This window comes from Entelurus aequoreus, linkage group LG21, assembly GCF_033978785.1.
Source record: "Entelurus aequoreus isolate RoL-2023_Sb linkage group LG21, RoL_Eaeq_v1.1, whole genome shotgun sequence".
Classification (NCBI taxonomy): domain Eukaryota; kingdom Metazoa; phylum Chordata; class Actinopteri; order Syngnathiformes; family Syngnathidae; genus Entelurus; species Entelurus aequoreus.
The window spans coordinates 24,366,492-24,386,064 of NC_084751.1; positions in this window are offsets into that span (position 1 = coordinate 24,366,492).

Here is a 19,573-nt window from a genome sequence, read left to right on the forward strand (position 1 = left end):
TCAAAGTTCCTTTCACTGGAACTAAGGGGCCAAGCCCAACTCCTGAAAAACAACCCCACCCCATAATTCCTCCTCCACCAAATTTCACACTAAATAAATGATAAATGGGTTATACTTGTATAGCGCTTTTCTACCTTCAAGGTACTCAAAGCGCTTTGACAGTATTTCCACATTCACCCATTCACACACACATTCACACACTGATGGAGGGAGCTGGGCACAATGCAGTCCGAAAAGTACCGTTTTCCTGGCAACCTCCAAACCCGGACTCATCCATCAGAAATTTCACGACTGAATTTGTTGCACAGGTGGCATCCTATGACAGTTCCACGCTGGAAATCACTGAGTTCCTGAGAGCGGCCCATTCTTTCACAAATGTTTGTAGAAACAGTCTCCATGCCTAAGTGCTTGATTTTATACACCTGTGGCCGGGCCAAGTGATTTATTTATTTATTTACATTTATTTATTAGGACACCTGATTCTGATCATTTGGATGTGTGGCCAAATACTTTTGGCAATATAGTGTATGTGGGTGTGTGCGCGTGTGAGTGTGTGTGCACCTGCGAACATTAAACACAGTGACACGGGTGTGTGTATATGTCGTGTTTCTTACAGCCGGCTTGCAGAACCTCAGGAGGGCTCCCATTGTTCAAGACTTCCTGCAGACCCTATGAGGGAGAAAAGAGGAAAGGGAGGATCACACACACACACACACACACAAAACAATCATTTAAAAAGTCACACAAATATAGCCAATATATTGCAAACTTTATTCCATAATAAATATGATTTTTCAACCCGGGACAAAATCATTCAGTCAAATCCACATGGAGACAGAAAAGACTGATCTGGGACTCTTATGCAAGATGGTTAATGCATGTATTGTCTCAGCTGCGACGCCAAAAGGACTTATTTCAGACCTAGACCGCATTGGCTCATTGTTGTGTTTATTATCCGTGTCACCTTCAATGGGGGTGAAGTCCAAGCACTTCCCTTAATTGTGTCGAGACGGAGCAGATGTTGGGTTGGATGATATTTGGTCTGCTATGTCAGTCGTTTCAATTTATCCAACCTTCCTGATGGTCTTGTCTTTGGCCTACAGTCAAACCTATTAAGGGGGATCGTCTTAAAAAAAAGCACCATTTGGAGCTCCACCAAAAGTTTAAATGCAAATAAACACACTTCAGCGTCACACTAGCTGCCAGCAGTGTTGAAATTGACGCCAGCCATTGACGCTTTTAGAAAAGTCAGTGCATTGAAAGGGGAATTCTGACATATTTGCTCCGAATGACACAAAACGTCAAGTTGAAATCCAATGAAAATGGCATGTTTGTAAAACATTTTTAGAAGGTATTTCCTAATGGTTTTGGTGGTTATTGTTTATACTCAATAAAATCCCCAAAGTCAGCATCTCATAAAATTAAAAGAACATTGAAAATGTTAAAGTTAAAGTACCAATGATTGTCACACACACTAGGTGTGGTGAAAGGTGTCCTCTGCATTTGACCCATCCCCTTGTTCCACTCCCTGGGAGGTTAGGGGAGCAGTGAGCAGCAGCGGCGGCCGTGCCCGGCAATCATTTTGGTGATTTAACCCCCAATTCCAACCCTTGATGCTGAGTGCCAAGCAGGGAGGAAATGGGTCCCATTTTTATAGTCTTTGGTATGACTCGACCGGGGTTTGAACTCTCAACTTACCGATGTCATGGCGGACACTCTAACCACTAGGCCACTGAGTAGGTGGCCTAGTGGTTCCTACTGGAGGGATCCTAAACTACTGGTTCAGGCTCTATTTAAAAAATTTACTGCAAAAAAACTTCTCGAGCCATTGACTGTCTTTACGTTTTAAATTAACTCCTGAAATCAAATAACTTTTCCATGCTATTCTAATTTATTGAGATGTGTGAATAAAAATGGCTCACAAACGTACGACTCACAACTGCGAAGCAGTTCTCATCGTTCACTTTAAAGCAGCCACTCAAAAGACTCGACTTGTTCGGAAACATACAAACATACAAAGACCCACATATGAAGGTTGAGTTGTTTCTTTATTCCAAAAGCTTTTTTGACACCTAGTGTGTGTGTGACAATCATTGGTACTTTAACTTTAACAGTCCAGGGTCTCCATTGTTGTATTTTACGCTTCATAATGCGCCACACATTTTCAATGGGAGACAGGTCTGGACTACGGGCAGTCCAGTCTAGTACCCGCACTCTTTCAATACGAAGCCACGCTGTTGTAACACGTGGCTTGGCATTGTCTTTCTGAAATAAGCAGGGGCGTCCATGAAAAAGACATTGCTTGGATGGCAACATATGTTGCTCCAAAACCTGTATGTACCTTTCAGCATTAATGGTGCCTTCACAGATGTGTAAGTTACCCATGCCTTGGGCACTAATACACCCCCATACCATCACAGATGCTGGTTTTTGTACTTTGCGCCTATAACAGTACGGATGGTTCTTTTCCTCTTTGGTCCGGAGGACACGATGTCCACAGTTTCCAAAAACAATTTGAAATGTGGACTCGTCAGACCACAGAACACTTTTCCACTTTGCATCAGTCCATCTTAGATGAGCTCGGTTGGGCCAAGCACCGACTAAATTGATTTCAATTTATTTCATAGTGCAAGGTTGATTTAAGATACGAGTTACGTCATGGAAACATTAAGCCCATAATTGAGGTACTACAGAATAATGAATATCTTGTATGGATATTTTAGGCCGATCTAGTTGACAGACTAAATAGTGACATATTTCCAGCAGTATTTGGGAAGATACATTTTTTTGTCACAGGGGAGCCGTCTTAAAGGGGAACTACACTTTTTGGGGAATTTTGCCCTTCGTTCACAATCGTTATGAAAGACATGACGACGGGTGGATTTTTTTTAATGCATTCTAACTTTTGAATAAATGTCTGGTTACATTGGAGCCAATGAGAGGTCCTCTATTTTGCCCATAAAATCTAAAAATAACCATTCAAAACCCACCAGCAATACTCCATTTACATTTTGTGATCTCAAAATCAACCGAGGAGTAGTGATATTGTTATTATAAGCGCTAACGCAGACAAACTATTAATAGCCGCGCCGTGATCACTACTGTGTGTCCCTATGTTTACATCGTCGAGTGGTCTGCTTCCGTGCTCCCTGTAAGTTTATTCTAGATCATAAATAATGCATTTTACCTGGACAGAAGAAGACTGAGGCGGTATTCCAAAAAGTTGGTACACTTTGACAGCCATTTAGGACCCGAAAATGGCAAGAACGACACGAAAAGACACTTGGTCGTCGTCTTCTCCCCGCCCGTTTCTTCATGAAGATTGTGGACATTTTTCATCTAAATGGGAATATATGAACATCCTAGCAGTCAGCAACCGTAAGGGATGTTTTTTTTATGTTTGTTGGCTCCCATGAAGTCTGCAGTGAATAATAATCAGTGATGAAAAAAAAAGCAAACGTTGTGATGCGTTTTTTGAAATGAATGCGCCGCGTATGCTTAAAATGATCAACATACGTAAATATTAAATGTTATTATAAATGTGCCCTTTACTAAATTACATATACTTACATCATGCATATAAAACCTCATTGGAGGTGTTTGGATGTGTTTTTAAGGGCTTTTTAGGCAGAATTGCGTGGCTCCCATAGGTTCCATTGCAAGCAAACTTTTGAATGCATATATTTAAAATTTTAAATGCAAAAAAAAAAATACATCCATCGTTATGTCTCTCATAATGATTGTGAACGATATGCAAAATTCCCAAAAAAGTGCAGTTCCCCTTTAAGGAGGCTGTTTGCAAATTTTACATAAGATGCCCAGACGGCGCTAATTTTCCAAAGTATAAGACATGCACCTGGGGATAGGTTGATTGGCAACACTAAATTGACCCTAGTGTGTGAATGTGAGTGTGAATGTTGTCTGTATATCTGTGTTGGCCCTGTGATGAGGTGGCGACTTGTCCAGGGTGTACTCCGCTTTTCCGCCCGAATGCAGCTGGGATAGGTTCCAGCCTCCCCACGACCCCGAGAGGGACAAGCGGTAGAAAATGAATGGATGGATGGATTTTACCCAGTATATCCCACCCTCATACGGCTTCTAGGACATAGTGACTGTCAGCAAGTTGTGAACAGCCCCTTTAATGGTGAATTATTCCTTCCATCCATCTTCTACCGCATGTCCCTTACGGGGTCGCGGAGGGTACTGGAGCCTATCCCAGCTATTGTCATACTCAATTAAGGAAATTTAATCAAATGTCAATCCCGAGTTAAGATATTAATTTGAAATGTCCTTTAAAGTAAATAAAACCGCTTGTCCGCCATGGGGTCATGGGGGTGCTGGAGCCTATACCCCAGCTTAGTGTTGTAACGATACCAATATTTTGGTACCGGTACTAAAATTATTTTGATACTTTTCGGTACTTTTCTAAATAAAGGGGACCACAAAAAAATTGCATTATTGGCTTTATTTTAACAAAAAATCTTAGGGTACATTAAATATATGTTTCTTATTGCAGTTAAGTCCTTAAATAAAACAGTGAACATAAAAAAAAAAAAAAAATTTAATAATAATAAAAAAATTAAAAATTAAAAAAATAAAACAGTGAACATACTAGACAACTTGTCTTTTAGTAGTAAGTAAACAAACAAAGGCTCCTAATTTACTCTGCTTACGTATGCAGTAACATATTGTGTCATTTATCATTCTATTATTTTGTCAAAATTATTAAGGACAAGTGGTAGGACATTAATTATTAATCTACTTGATCACTTACTGTTAATATCTGCTTAGTTTCTCTTTTAACATGTTCTGTCTACACTTCTGTTAAAATGTAATAATCACTTATTCTTCTGTTGTTTGATACTTTACATTAGTTTTGGATGATACCACAAATTTGGGTATCAATCCGATACCAATTAGTTACAGGATCATACATTGGTCATATTCAAAGTCCTCATGTGTCCAGGGACATATTTCCTGAGTTTATAAACATAATATACATTTTTTTTAAACAAAAGAAGATGTTGTGATGCCAAAAAATATCGACGTAATTATAGTAGATATAGATACGTGCCTGTACTTGATATCATTACAGTGGATGTCAGGTAGATAGACCACTGGCGTTTGTTTACATTTTGATGCCGGTGAGCTACGGTGTGTAGTGAAGCATGTTTAGCTATTCCTCATCCTGCAGGGATGATACTTGTAAGAAACATACTTTTTTGTCGCCATGGAGACCAGGATTAGTGATTTAGAAGTAGCTAAAACACTGCTGACGGCGGATGGACGTTAGCCGCTAGCTAGCTAGCCATGTCTTAAAGCATCTCTTCCTGAGGGCGTTTCAGTGTTATAGCTTTACCTTTATCTTTAGTTTCTAGAACCAAAATGCATCCATTCTCCCTTTTCTGTCTACACACTGTGTCTGCTTGTAAGTACTTCGTGATTGTGTGCTACCGAACGTGCTCCTCTGCTCGTAAAACCAGCAATGTCATGACGTGACGACGACGCAGGCGCTGGAGCTGCGGGACCGGTACGTTTAAGAGGCGATATAGTACCGAAAATGATTCATTAGTATCGCGGTACTATAATAATACCGGTATACCGTACAACCCTACCCCAGCTGCATTTAGGCGGAAGGCGGAGTACACCCTGGACAAGTTGGACCCTGGAAAATATTGTGTTCAACCATATAGGTTCCACTGCCAGGTTCATTGAGTTGGTAGATGTTAGAGCTTCTGTTTCACCTTCAAGTTGACACTCCAATCATCCATGGAGAACTGTGCACATGTAAGCTTTTATAGTGTGGTTATCCTTACACAACGATAGGCTTCTTGTCCTATCTCCTTTCTGGTTATTGCAACAAGCTGTGCGGCCATTATTTGGATCCCTCCCCATTTCGACAGAACATCTAGCATTCCCAGCTTTTTGATTATCATACGCCATGAAATATAATTTGATCTGGCCTCTCTGTGTTGGGCTATTCAGAGATTCTCTAGTTCACTTAACTGTAAGTCAAGCTTTCTCTCCTTGGGGTGTCGTCTTAAAAAAAGAGTGTTTTCATGTGTGTGTGTGTTCTTGTATAGAAAAAGGGGCAGAAGGGGTCAAACCTTTGCCCACTCCTGAGACAGGAAATGGCTCCAATATGGGGCCGAGCGTGGCCTCCGTGAAAGCTCCGGGGAGCGATTTCAGGCTCCTCGTTCAGACCAGATCTCAGCCATCAGTGAGCACAGATGACCTAAGTGAAAAATACAGATGTTTTACTCGGGCCATTTGAAACCATAGAGGCCCTGGTCGGCTTCACTGGGATCTCAAGTTTTATTAACACTGTCAGCAAGGACAGAGAGGATGAGTTAGCGTTAAAGTCGAACGATTCGGAACTTTTTCATAATTTGACGCCAAAAATGTGGTACAAAAATTCCTGACATCACGCATCTCATCACACGAGACTTCACCAACATGCACATGATGCATCATCAGTGTGTGTGAATGGGTGAATGTGACGTACAATATATATGGTAGGTACCAGTGTAATTATGCGTCAATTTTCACTGCGTGAAGAATGCACTACCGACTTCAACCACTACTTAGTAGAGAGTAGGGGTGTGGGAAAAAATCGATTTGAATTCAAATCGCGATTCTCACGTGGTGCGATTCAGTATCGATTCTAATTTTTCAAAAATCGATTTTTTTTTTTCATTTGTTTTCTTTTTATTTATTTATTTTTATTTTATTTTATTTTTTTATTTTTTTTTTAATTAATCAATCCAACAAAACAATACACAGCAATACCATAACAATGCAATCCAATTCCAAAACCAAACCCGGCCCAGCAATAAACAGAGCAATTGAGAGGAGACAAACACGACACAAAACAATCCAAAAGTAGTGAAACAAAAATGAATATTATCAACAACAGTATCAATATTAGTTACAATTTCAACATAGCAGTGATTAAAGATCCCTCATTGACATTATCATTAGACATTTATTTTAAAAAAATACAAAAATAAAATGAAAATTAACAACAGTGTCACAGTGGCTTATACTTGCATCGCATCTCATAAGCTTGACAACACACTGTGTCCAATATTTTCACAAAGGTAAAATAAGTCATATTTTTGGTTCATTTAATAGTTTAAACAAATTTACATTATTGCAATCAGTTGATAAAACATTGTCCTTTACAATTATAAAAGCTTTTTACAAAAATCTACTACTCTGTTTGCATGTCAGCAGACTGGGGTAGATCCTGCTGAAATCCTATGTATTGAATGAATAGAGAATCGTTTTGAATCGGAAAAATATCGTTTTTGAATCGAGAATCACGTTGAATCGAAAAAAAATCGATTTATTATCGAATCGTGACCCCAAGAATCGATATTGAATCAAATCGTGGGACACCCAAAGATTCGCAGCCCTAGTAGAGAGCCTAAATAGTTGAGTCACAGTTCCAACTTTGACCACAATGTAAATTCCTCGAAAAAGAGGCACGGTTTTAAGATGTCCTGCAGAGGAGTGTAGTGAGATGAGACTAAAAAACAAAACATATTTAAAACACAAATCATGTATTTTTCTAAGCACTGTAATGAATCCACTGGTTGCACAAATGTGATCAAATTTTCTAGGGAAAAATAAAAGGGAATATGTTGGCTTCTCAATTTGACATGGAATCAAACTCAGGTTTTTATTAAAAGCATGATTGCGACTCTTTATTCTTATTCACTGAACCACTCCATCTAATCAAGGCTTTTTCCCATGTATTTTAAGACTTTATTGTGTATTAGATTTTATTTTGAGCCTGTAGAGCACACGTGTCAAACTCAAGGCCAGTTCTGGCCCGCCACATCATTTTATGTGGCCCACGAAAACCTGGAAAAAATGGGATTCAATGAAATACTTATTTTTTTTTTAAAAAAATTTCAATTTTGACAGAAAAAAAAGGCATATTTTAAACTTTAATATTATCTGATCATGCCAATTATATTATATACTGTATTGCAAAACTATTTTTGTGAAATAAAAACAAATAGTTAATATATGCTTGTCACCTTTATTTATGATTTTAAAGCAAGTTATACATTAAAAAATCTAATAAATTCATGTGCATTTCAATTAAGGCTGAAACGACGCGTCGACGTGGTTGACGTCATCAGTTACGTAAATAGCGTCGCATAATGACGTCACACTACCGTCATGGCGAAGCGCAAAGAAGACGATCAAAGAAGACGATGCGAGCGGTGCGAGCGAGGGGGGGAAAGCATGCCAAAAGTGGTCAAAAGTGTGGGAGTATTTCAATAAACGGCCTAATAATGTTGTTGTATGCACACTGTGTCGAGCGGAAATGGCCTATCATAGCAGCACAACGGCTATGAACGAACATTTGAAAAGAAAACCATCAACTAGTCAATCGTCCGCGCGAGCATACGTTGTCATCATTACACAAAAACATGAATGTGTCATTTGTATCTGCTAGGGGTGTAACGGTACGTGTTTTGTATTGAACCGTTTCGGTACGGGGCTTTCGGTTCGGTACGGGGGTGTGCCGAACGAGTTTCTAAGCTAAAGCTAATGTCTTAACAAGCTGCTTTGCTCCGTCTGCCTCTGTCTCAGCACGCAGCATTGTCCCACCCACACAACCATCTGATTGGTACACACGCAGCATTGTCCCACCCACACAACCATCTGATTGGTACACACGAAGCATTATCAGCCAATCAGCAGTGCGTATTCAGAGCGCATGTAGTCAGCGCTTCAGCGTGGAGCAGATAGGTGTTTAGCAGGTGAGCATCAGGCAGCGGACTCTCCCCAAATGATAATAAACACCTCCCAGTCAACTACTAGTAACATCACTATGAGCCCGTTGACCTTCTAGAAACTTAAACTGCAGCTCAGCTCACTCGCAATCCTGGCTTGAGGTGAAGGCTAATTAGCTCTCAGTTCCAGCCACATCGACCCCTTCTGAGCGCCTATTTTCAGCTGCTGGGAATATTGTAAACAAGAAAAGAACCAAAGCATGTAGACATGCTAACCTTTCTTCATTACAACTGTTAGACACTCACTGGAATGAGTAGAATTGGTTATTGTGTACTGTGTTGGACTGGATGTTTATTTTGCACATTTTAAAAGCAATACTTAATGTTTACAGTGCTCCAGAATATTTAGATTGGCACTTTTTTGTATTGGATGTTTATCTTTATTTTTGCACATTTTAGCAAATAAGCAATACTTTCACTTTTGTTGAAATGTTTACACTGTTGTTACAGAATATTTCGTTTTGCACTTTTTTGTATTGGATGTTTATCTTTATTTTTGCACATTTTAAAGCAAAATAAGCAATACTTTTACTTTTGAAATGCTTATACTATTGCAGAATATTAAGATTTGCACTGGATGTTGACTTTTATATTTGCATATTAAAAAGCAAATAAGCTACTTTTAATTTTGTTAAATTTTAAAAGTTTTAAATGTTTACATTGTTACAGAATATTTAGTCATGTTGTTGTCAATGTTGACTGAGTGGCCATACTTCTTTTTTTTTGTAAATAAAAGCCATGCCTTTTGAAAAAACGGGCCTACATTTATTTTTTCATCTTCATTTTGAATAAAAAAAATAATCGGTAAAAGGAAAAATAATCTATAGATTAATTGAAAAAATAATCTATAGATTAACCGATTAATCGAAAAAAATAATCTATAGATTAATCGATAGAAAAATAATCGTTAGCTGCAGCCTTAATTTCAAATAATCATGATTAATCACAGGTTATTACTCACATGCATAATGTAAATACATTTTTTTAAAAAAGTGGCCCTCTAAAAGCAGCCATTACTGCGATGAGTTTGACACCCCTGCTGTAGAGTGCAAATGACAGTTATCATTTTATGAAACATTTATTGGTGATGCATTTTGCGCACTGCTGCTGGGGGGGATCATTGCTATCACAGCTAAGGTAGAGCGAGTGGTTCACGGTAGTTTTTCCACTTGTATGACAGTAACATGTTACTTTACCCTTTAAAGTGTGTAATGAAACCTGTTTCTATCTTGGAATACAAATTTGGAATGTGTAACTCAAAAAGTCAAGTAAAATTCTGCAATTTGACCAATTGACTGCCCTCTTCCCCCACTCCCTCTGCAACCAAACAGCTATTCAAGCATTGACTGGTTGATGGGAAGCTTTTTCACACTTTTGTTTCATTGCCTGATTTACTTTGCCTTTAAAAGGGGCAGCCTTCCCACGGCGAAAGTGCTAACAAATGAGAAATAATATGTAACACAATGACGAAATTGGGGTGAAGATTATTGATCATTAATCTGGTTTTACTTGACCGATCTACACCGTTTACAGACTTGTAGGGTGTTTAAAGCTCACACCACCTATTGTGCTCACAAGACTTATACAGTTAAGGTTTTTTAAAAGCTAAAGGTCATCCTCTAAAACAGGATTCTCAAACTGTGGTAAGTGTACCACTAGTGGTACGCGGGCTCGCTGATTGATTAATTAATCACAGTGTTTTATTTTCCTAAATTCAAACTGTGTAGTTTTACAGTGGCCAAAAATATGAAATATAATTGTTTAATAAAACCTCTTCCTTGCTTTTAATGAATATTTGGGCCTACTACGCTTCTGTATTTTAATGTGGGTCATTATGGTGGTACTTGGAAAACCAAGTTTTTTTAGAGATGGTACTTGGTAAAAAAAAAAGTTTGAGAACCACTGCTCTAGAACAGAGGTGTCCAAAGTATGGCGCGGGTGCCTTTGTGGCCCACGGCTTAAGTTTTGTTGGCCTGCAGCCTAATGTCAAAATAAAATCAAACTAAAAAAACAACAGTAAAAATTTAAGAATAAAAGACCAAAAAGATGTAATTATATGAGAAAAACAAGAAATGCTGATATTATTAACAGTAAGCTTAGTCACCTATAACATAAAGCTGACACAAATGTCTGTCTTTAGCATCTTTTTTTTACAAAATCAAAAATCAAAATGGCATGCTTTGGCTTTTAAGTACACAGAATAAGTTTGGACAACCCTGATCTAAAACATATGATTTTTATTTTCTTGGTTTTTATGTTAAAATGTAACCTAAAACGTTGCTGAACAATTGTTAAAGGTTTTATGATAGCTAAAGGTAAAAATCTAGAATAAATGATTGGCAAATAAAAATGTAATGTCTGCTGTCATTAGGATGCCGACTGATAGAATCTTGTTATATTCCCGTTTTAGATGAAAAATGACTCATAATCCTCGCGAAGAAAAGGTGGGTCATGGAACCAAGCGTCTTTTTGTGTTGTTCTCGCCATTTACGGGCCTAAATTGGCTGTCAAAGTGTACCAACATGTCAAATTAAGTCCTCGTCCTTCTACTATCAAGGTGAGAGGCATGATTTATGATCTAGAATAAACTTTCACGAGCAAAGAAAGCAAGGAAGCAGCTTACCGCTTGATTATATAAACATAGGCACACACGCACGCCGTGTCTGAGTTAGCACTTATAATAACAATATCACTAATACTTGCTTAATATTCAAGTCACGAAATACAAATGGAGTATTGTTGCTGCTTTTTGGATGTTTTTTTAATGGGTTTTATGGGCAGAATAGAGGACCTCCCATTGGCTTTGCTGTAAGCAGACTTTTATTTATGAGTTAGAATGCAATAACAAAAAATACATTTGTTGTTGTGTCTTTCATAATGATTGTGAACTAAAGGCAAAATTCTAAAATAAAATTGCAGTTCCGCTTTGTCTTTTTTTTCAGCTATGATATCAAACTAGGCTAACCTATTTGTACAGTTTCATAAAAGTTAAGATTAGGGATAGGGCATAATAAATAATAACCGATTGATTGTTTTTATATCTTTCTCTCTGCCTCTCACCGATGGCAGATTGTTCCCTTCCCTCTCCCTTATCTCTCCTGCTTTTGCTTTTTTTTTTGTCTTGTCATGTAATATGTACAATATATGTGCTTTTTTTTCCTGGTCTCAAACTGAGCACTCCCCTCTCCCCTCACAGGAGTTTAGTTTGGGACTTGCTTTTTTCTCCTCCTCCTCACCCCATGTTTTACCGTTTTTTACTTTTTTTACCTACCCTGTATTAGGTTTGTACTCAAAATATAATTCTGTCATATTTTTAAGTGTAATGATAATAATGTTCCATTCCATTCCATAATTCTGTAAAATGCAAGGATTAATTGCAAAGCAATTGAGGCAAAAGGGAGTTCAATACTTGACCATTGATCCAGTCTTAACTATTTTGCTGTGAAAAGAAAGAAATGTTTTATTGTTTTAACATAAATTGTTAAGTGCTTGTAAATCAACATTACGATACTACTAAACATTGCTATAAAACATAACCACCTGTTTACATCAGCGCAGACTTGAAGAGGTTTTTTCTGTCTTTTCAAGTTGCATTAATGTTGGCTTGGGTGCAAATATTGAACCTAAATGGTCATAAGTGTCTGACTTGGCTGTCACGGTTGTTTAGAAAAGAGTTTTATCCAACTGTCTGGCCAAATGTGTCTTGTTGGAATATTAAGGATCACACTTGAGGGCCTGAATCTCCCAGATTTCAATTAATAATTTAGTTTTAGTTACTCCTTAGAGTCTCAATCTAACACATTCACTGATATATACAAAACCCAAAACCAGTGAAGTTGGCACGTTGTGTAAATCGTAAATAAAAACAGAATACAATGATTTGCAAATCCTTTTCAACATATATTTAATTGAATACACTGTAAAGGCGCAATATTTAATGTTCGAACTGAGAAACTAAATTTTGTTCTGAAAATAATCATTAACTTAGAATTTAATGGCAACAACACATTGCAAAAAAGTTGGCACAGGGGCATTTTTACCACTGTGTTACATGGCCTTTCCTTTTAACAACACTCAGTAAACAATTTTTTTAACCCTTTCAGGTGGAATTCTTTCCCATTTTTGATTGATGTACAGCTTAAGTTGTTCAACAGTCCGGGGTCTCCGTTGTCATATTTTACACTTCATAATGCGCCACAAATTTTCAATGGGAGACAGGTCTGGACTACAGGCAGGCCAGTCTAGTACCCGTACTCTTTTACTACGAAGCCACGCAGTTGTAACACGTGCAGAATGTGGCTTGGCATTGTCTTGCTGAAATAAGCAGGGGCGTCCATTAAAAAGACATTGCTTGGATGGCAACATATGTTGCTCCAAAACCTGTATGTACCTTTCAGCATTAATGGTGCCTTTACAGATGTGTAAGTTACCCATGCCTTGGGCACTAATACACCCCCACACCATCACACATGCTGGCTTTTGTAATTTGCGCCTATAACAGTCTGGGTGGTTCTTTTCCTCTTTGTTCCGGAGGACACAACGTCCACAGTTTCCAAAAACAATTTGAAATGTGGACTCGTCAGACCACAGAATACTTTTCCACTTTGCATCAGTCCATCTAAGATGAACTCCGGCCCACCAAAGCCGGCTGCGTTTCTGGGTGTTGTTGATAAATGGCTGTTGCTTTGCATAGTAGAGTTTTAACTTCACTTTACAGATGTAGCAACAAACTGCAGTTACTGACAGTGGTTTTCTGAAGTGTTCCTGAGCCCATGTGGTGATATCCTTTACACACCGACATACTTTTTTTATGCAGAACCGCCTGAGGGATCGAAGGTTACGGGCATTGCCGCTTATGTGCAGTGATTTCTCCAGATTCTCTGGACCTTTTGATGATATTACATTGAAATCTCTAAATTCCTTGCAATAGCTCGTTGACAAATGTTGTTCTCAAACTGTTGGACAATTTGCTCACGCATTTGTTCACAAAGTGGTGACCCTCGCCCCGTTTGTGAATGACTGAGCATTCCATGGAAGCTGCTTTTATACCCAATCATGGCACCAACCTGTTCCCAATTAGCCTGTTCACCTGTGGGATGTTCCAAATAAGTGTTAGATGAGTATTCCTTAACGTTCTCAGTCTTTTTTGCCACTTGTGCCAGCTTTTTTGAAACATGTTGCAGGCATCAAATTCCAAATGAGCACAAATTTGTAAAAAATAACAAAGATTACCTGTTCGAACGTTAAGTAGCTTGTCATTGCAATCTATTCAATTGAATATAGGTTGAAAATGATTTGCAAATCATTGTAATCTGTTTTTATTTACAATTTACACAACGTGCCAACTTCACTTGTTTGGGGTTTTGTAGATGCAATGCACTTTTTTTAATCAAACTAGAGTGGAGCATCTCTGCCTTTGAACGACAATAAAATGCCAAACGTCAGTTGGAGGACATATAGGATATGAGGGTATTAGGATATGTGCTGCGTCACCCACAATGGTGGATCCATGCCAGTGAAGACATGGTTTAGTGAATTTATCCTGACATTTAGCAGGTCAGTGTGATCAGGATGCAGACTGACAGATAAGAATACAAACGTCATCTCCCAAGAGTTAGGAAAGGACACAAATGAAATATGAAATATGCACACACAAAACAAAACAAGATTTATATTCAGAGGAAGCATCTTTAAGGAACAGAAAAGAAAAGGGAATCAGTATCTAAGTGGAAGCAGACTGCCATCTAGTGCTCAGAAAATATATTACATAGACATCCACGTTTATATCCACAGTATGGTGTATGACATGGAGCCATCCATACATCCAATTTTTACCGCTTCTCCCTCTCGGTGTCACGGAGGGCCTAAAGCCTATCCCAGCTGCAGTCAGGCGGAAGGCAGTGTACAAGTCACCACCTCACCGCAGGGCCAAAACAAATAGAAATGAGAAGCATTCACACTCACACACTAGGGACAATTTAGTGTGCATGTTTTTGGGAGGAAGCCGGAGTTCCCGCAGAACAGAACATGCAAAATCCACACAGAAACACCCCGAGCCTGGGACTTTCTCGCTGTGAGGCACGAGCACTAACCACTGCCCCATCGTGCTGCTCTGAGGACAGGCTAAATTATTTTAGGGGCCACATTTCCAGAAAGCTAAGGGCCGAGTGGCCGACCTCATTCCTTCTTATTTTGTATATTCTGGAGAGCCAGCGTCCTCTACAGTGGACATTGGATTTTGGTCTATTTATTTTGTTAGTGTTACAGGAGCGCTGAACTGTTTTTAAGTATTAGTGCAACAAAGCTGGTTAACGATTATCTTTATGAAAGCACTACAGTGTTTTTAGGAATCTGCTGCAAAAGAATGAGTCTTTCACAAGTTTTCTGAACTGAACTTGTGGGCCACCAGTTTAATAACCCAAATGATGAAAAAGAGAGGACCCAAAGGGGAACCTTAAGAAACAAGAAGTTGGACAAATGATTACTGACTGCATCCGTAGTAAACAAGCTACAGTAACACCTTAGTTAGATAAATCACGTTACAAAAAAAATGCCAAAAAAGGAGAGGACTTAAAGGGGTGTCTTGGGGAACGCCTCAGTTATGTAAATCACAAGTTTGGACCCTAGTTTTCAATGTTTGCGAGTAAGGTTAAAATCTCAGTGCAAGGACCTGCCAATGTGTTTACAGTTGTCCAAGTTCAAGAGCACTCTAGTGTTTTTAGGAATTTTCTGCAAAAATATTTGTCTGCCAAGTTGTGAACTGAACTTGGGGGACGGTACGGTGTCATTGCCGAGCCAGATGTGGCCCCGGGCCGCCAGTTAATTGGCACTGGCGTATGCAAAGTGCCAAAATACATTAACTCCTGGTACTGTGTTTGATCAACTGTGTCGTAATACCTGTGCTTTTTTTGGCCCTTATCCTATAGTACGAGTACAACAAATATTTCTATCCATCCATTTTTCTCCCGCTTATCTCTCTCGGGTTGCAGGAGTGCTGGAGCCTATCTCAGCTGCACCCTGGACAAGTCGCCACCTCATCACAGGGCCAACACAGATAGACAGACAACATTCACACTCACATTCACACACTAGGGCCAATTTAGTGTTGCCAATAAACCTATCCCCAGGTGCATGTCTTGGAGTACACGGAGGGAACCCACGCAGTCACGGGGAGAACATGCAAACTCCACACAGAACGACCCCAAGCCCAGGGATTGAACCAAGGACCTTCTTATTGTGAGGCACACGCATACTCTAACCCCTGTCCCACCGTGCTGCCCCATAGCAGTTTAAACCATAAAAGTTTATATCTGCTTCTATTTGTCAAACAGACCTTTAAAGCAGGGCTTCTTAACCTTTTTGACCTCGAGGCCCAACTTCCACTACAAAAGGGGCCCAGGGCACTGAATTTGTCATCTTACTCTGGATTTTAATCATATTCACTAACTATATCTAACCTACTTACAGTTTAAGAGGATAAACCTTGTCAAATGATATGAAAGTATGATCACAAAGATTATTATTTAGTTTTAGGTCAGGCTGATTACAACAAACAAATACTAATCAATTATACTGATGTAATTTATTTGTGCACTTACACTATCTTCACAATTAGTCAATTAATTGTTTTGTTTCATGTAAGAACACCTGTTTTGGTACTACCTTTTTCCATTTAAGTGTCCCTCACTTAAAAGTAACATTTGCTTTGAATACATTTAGGCTCAGTTACTTTTTTTTATTTTTATTTTTTTACTTGTACTTGAGTAGATTTGCTGGCCTACTTTTACTTTGTAAAATTTCAGCAAAGTAACAATAAGTCAACATTTTAGCACACTTTCCACCTCTGTAAATTAATATAATTATACTCTTACAAAAACATTTGTATGAAGTACATCACATGTTTATGCTTGCACATTTCAACATGCCTGAGAGAAGAAGGCAGAAGATCTACTCCACGTCTCAGGAAATACAGATAGTTTGTTCACTTCCTTTGTTTAACTTTCTATAAAATGGAACATTCTAGAAAATTCTAGTTATTATTTATGTTTTTTTTATACTGAACATGCATTCATAGTATTCTTATCATTAGTGCATTTGTTCTGTATTATTAAAGTGAGCTTGTGCTACAATTAAAACAATGTCAAAGCATGATGCACATGGCACCACTTTGTGGAATGTTTACAATGAAACAATAACAAAAATACACTTACTGTATAATCATATTTCAGAATAATTGCCAGCATTTGATTAATATTTGTGTACATTGAAAATAATATTAGGGGTGTGGGAAAAAATCGATTCGAATTCGAATCGCGATTCTCACGTTGTGTGATTCAGAATCGATTCTCATTTTTAAAAAGTCGATTTTTTTTTTTTTAATGTATTTATTTTTTATTTTTTTATTGTTATTTTTTTTAATTAATCAATCCAACAAAACAATACACAGCAATACCATAACAATGCAATCCAATTCCAAAACCAAACCCGACCCAGCAACACTCAGAACAGCAATAAACAGAGCAATTGAGAGGAGATACAAACACGACACAGAACAAATCAAAAGTATTATCAACAACAGTATCAATATTAGTTACAATTTCAACATAGCAGTGATTAAAAATCCCTCATTGACATTATCATTAGACATTTATAAAAATAAAAAAAATAGAGAACAATAGTGTCACAGTGGCTTACACTTGCATTGCATCACATAAGCTTGACAACACACTGTGTCCAATATTTTCACAAAGATAAAATAAGTCATATTTTTGGTTCATTTAATAGTTAAAACCAATGTACATTATTGCAATCAGTTGATAAAACATTGTCCTTTGCAATTATAAAAGCTTTTTACAAAAATCTACTACTCTGCTTGCATGTACTCTGCTGAAATCCTATGTATTGAATGAATAGAGAATCCTTTTGAATCGGGAAAAAAAATCGTTTTTGAATCGAGAATCGTGTTGAATTGAAAAAAAAAAATCGATTTTGAATCGAATCGTGACCCCAAGAATCGATATTGAATCGAATCGTGGGACACCCAAAGATTCACAGCCCTAATTAATATGATCCACGCCTTATCTTATAACCGCTAGCAGTAATTGTTTCGTTGATTAAAACAAATAACCAGCCATCCATTAAATTTTCTACCGCTTGTCTCTCTCAGGGTTACTGGAGCCTAAAAGAACAATCCCATCTCTGATGACAAGAAAATAATAAATGCAGGAGTAAAAATAGACCAACTAAATTGATAATAACTAACATTATGCTGTAGGCCAGTGGTCCCCAACCTTTTTGTAGCTGGGGACCGGTCAACGCTTGAAAATGTGTCCCGTGGACCGGGGGGGTTTCATAAAGAAATACAATCATGTGTGCTTACGGACTGTATCCCTGCAGACTGTATTGATCTATATCAGTGGTTCTCAAACTTTTTTTGTCATCCCCCACTTTGGACAAGGGGGAGTTTTCAAGCCCCACCTGCCCCCATCGCCCTAACAGAATGCTAATGCCAAGCTTAACATTTTCAAATTTATCGAACATCAAGTAACATCAAGTTTTATACATTCAAACTCAATAACATAAAATACAATCAAGTTCAATAATAAATAAAATAACTGTGCAGCTGTGGTATAACTTGCATCAAGTTCAATATCAAATAAAATAACTTGCATCAATTCAATAATAAATAAAACAAAAGTGCTATAACTTGCATCAAGTTCAATAATAAATCAAAAAAAGTGTTATAACTTGCATCAAGTTCAATAATAAATCCAAAAAAGTGTTATAACTTGCATCAAGTTCAATAATAAATCAAATAAAAGTGTTATAACTTGCATCAAGTTCAATAATAAATCAAATAACTTGCATCAAGTTCAATAATAAATCAAAAAAGTGTTATAACTTGCATCAAGTTCAATAATAAATCAAATAAAAGTGTTGTAACTTGCATCAAGTTCAATAATAAATACAACAAAAGTGTTATAACTTGCATCAAGTTCAATAATAAATCAAAAAAAGTGTTATAACTTGCATCAAGTTCAATAATAAATCAAATAAAAGTGTTATAACTTGCATCAAGTTCAATAATAAATCAAATAACTTGCATCAAGTTCAATAATAAATGAAAATAAAAGTGCCACTTTGCAATCTTTGCCAAAAAAAAGGAGGACAGGGCAAGTGAACATGAGTTTTACAGTACTCCAGCATTAGTGGCTGCAATGAGCCTGTTTTGCACTGCACAGCTTTTCAAATCGGGGTTGCAGGCTTGACACTGCCACTGTTAAAACCTCATTGAATTCGGGGCTGAGCTGCCTTGACGCGAGTGTTTCCCGGTGAATGACACATTGTGTCCAATGCGCATTTGGCGCAACCCTCTTTATTAGAGCCTGCAGCCCGTTTCTTGACTTTGCCATGCGCGCCATCAGAGCAAAAGCCCACACAGTTTTCCCATTTAAGGTCGTGTTCTTTGAGGAAACTGTCCATTATCTTGAACAGCTCATCAGCAGTGGCTCTATTTTTTATGTATTTGCAAAACAGCAAATCCTCGCACAGTGACTCGCCATTCACAAAGCTTCCGCTTAGCCCCGCCCCCATTAGTTACTGTTGCTATGTCTGTCAAACTTTCGCTCCTACCTAGAAATGTAAAGCCTACAGGAAAAATAAGTAATTTACATTTATCTATATAGCGGATTTCACAGACAGAATCACAAAGTGATTTCCAGTGTGTATAGAAAATGAAAGCATAGTAAAAAAAAAAAATC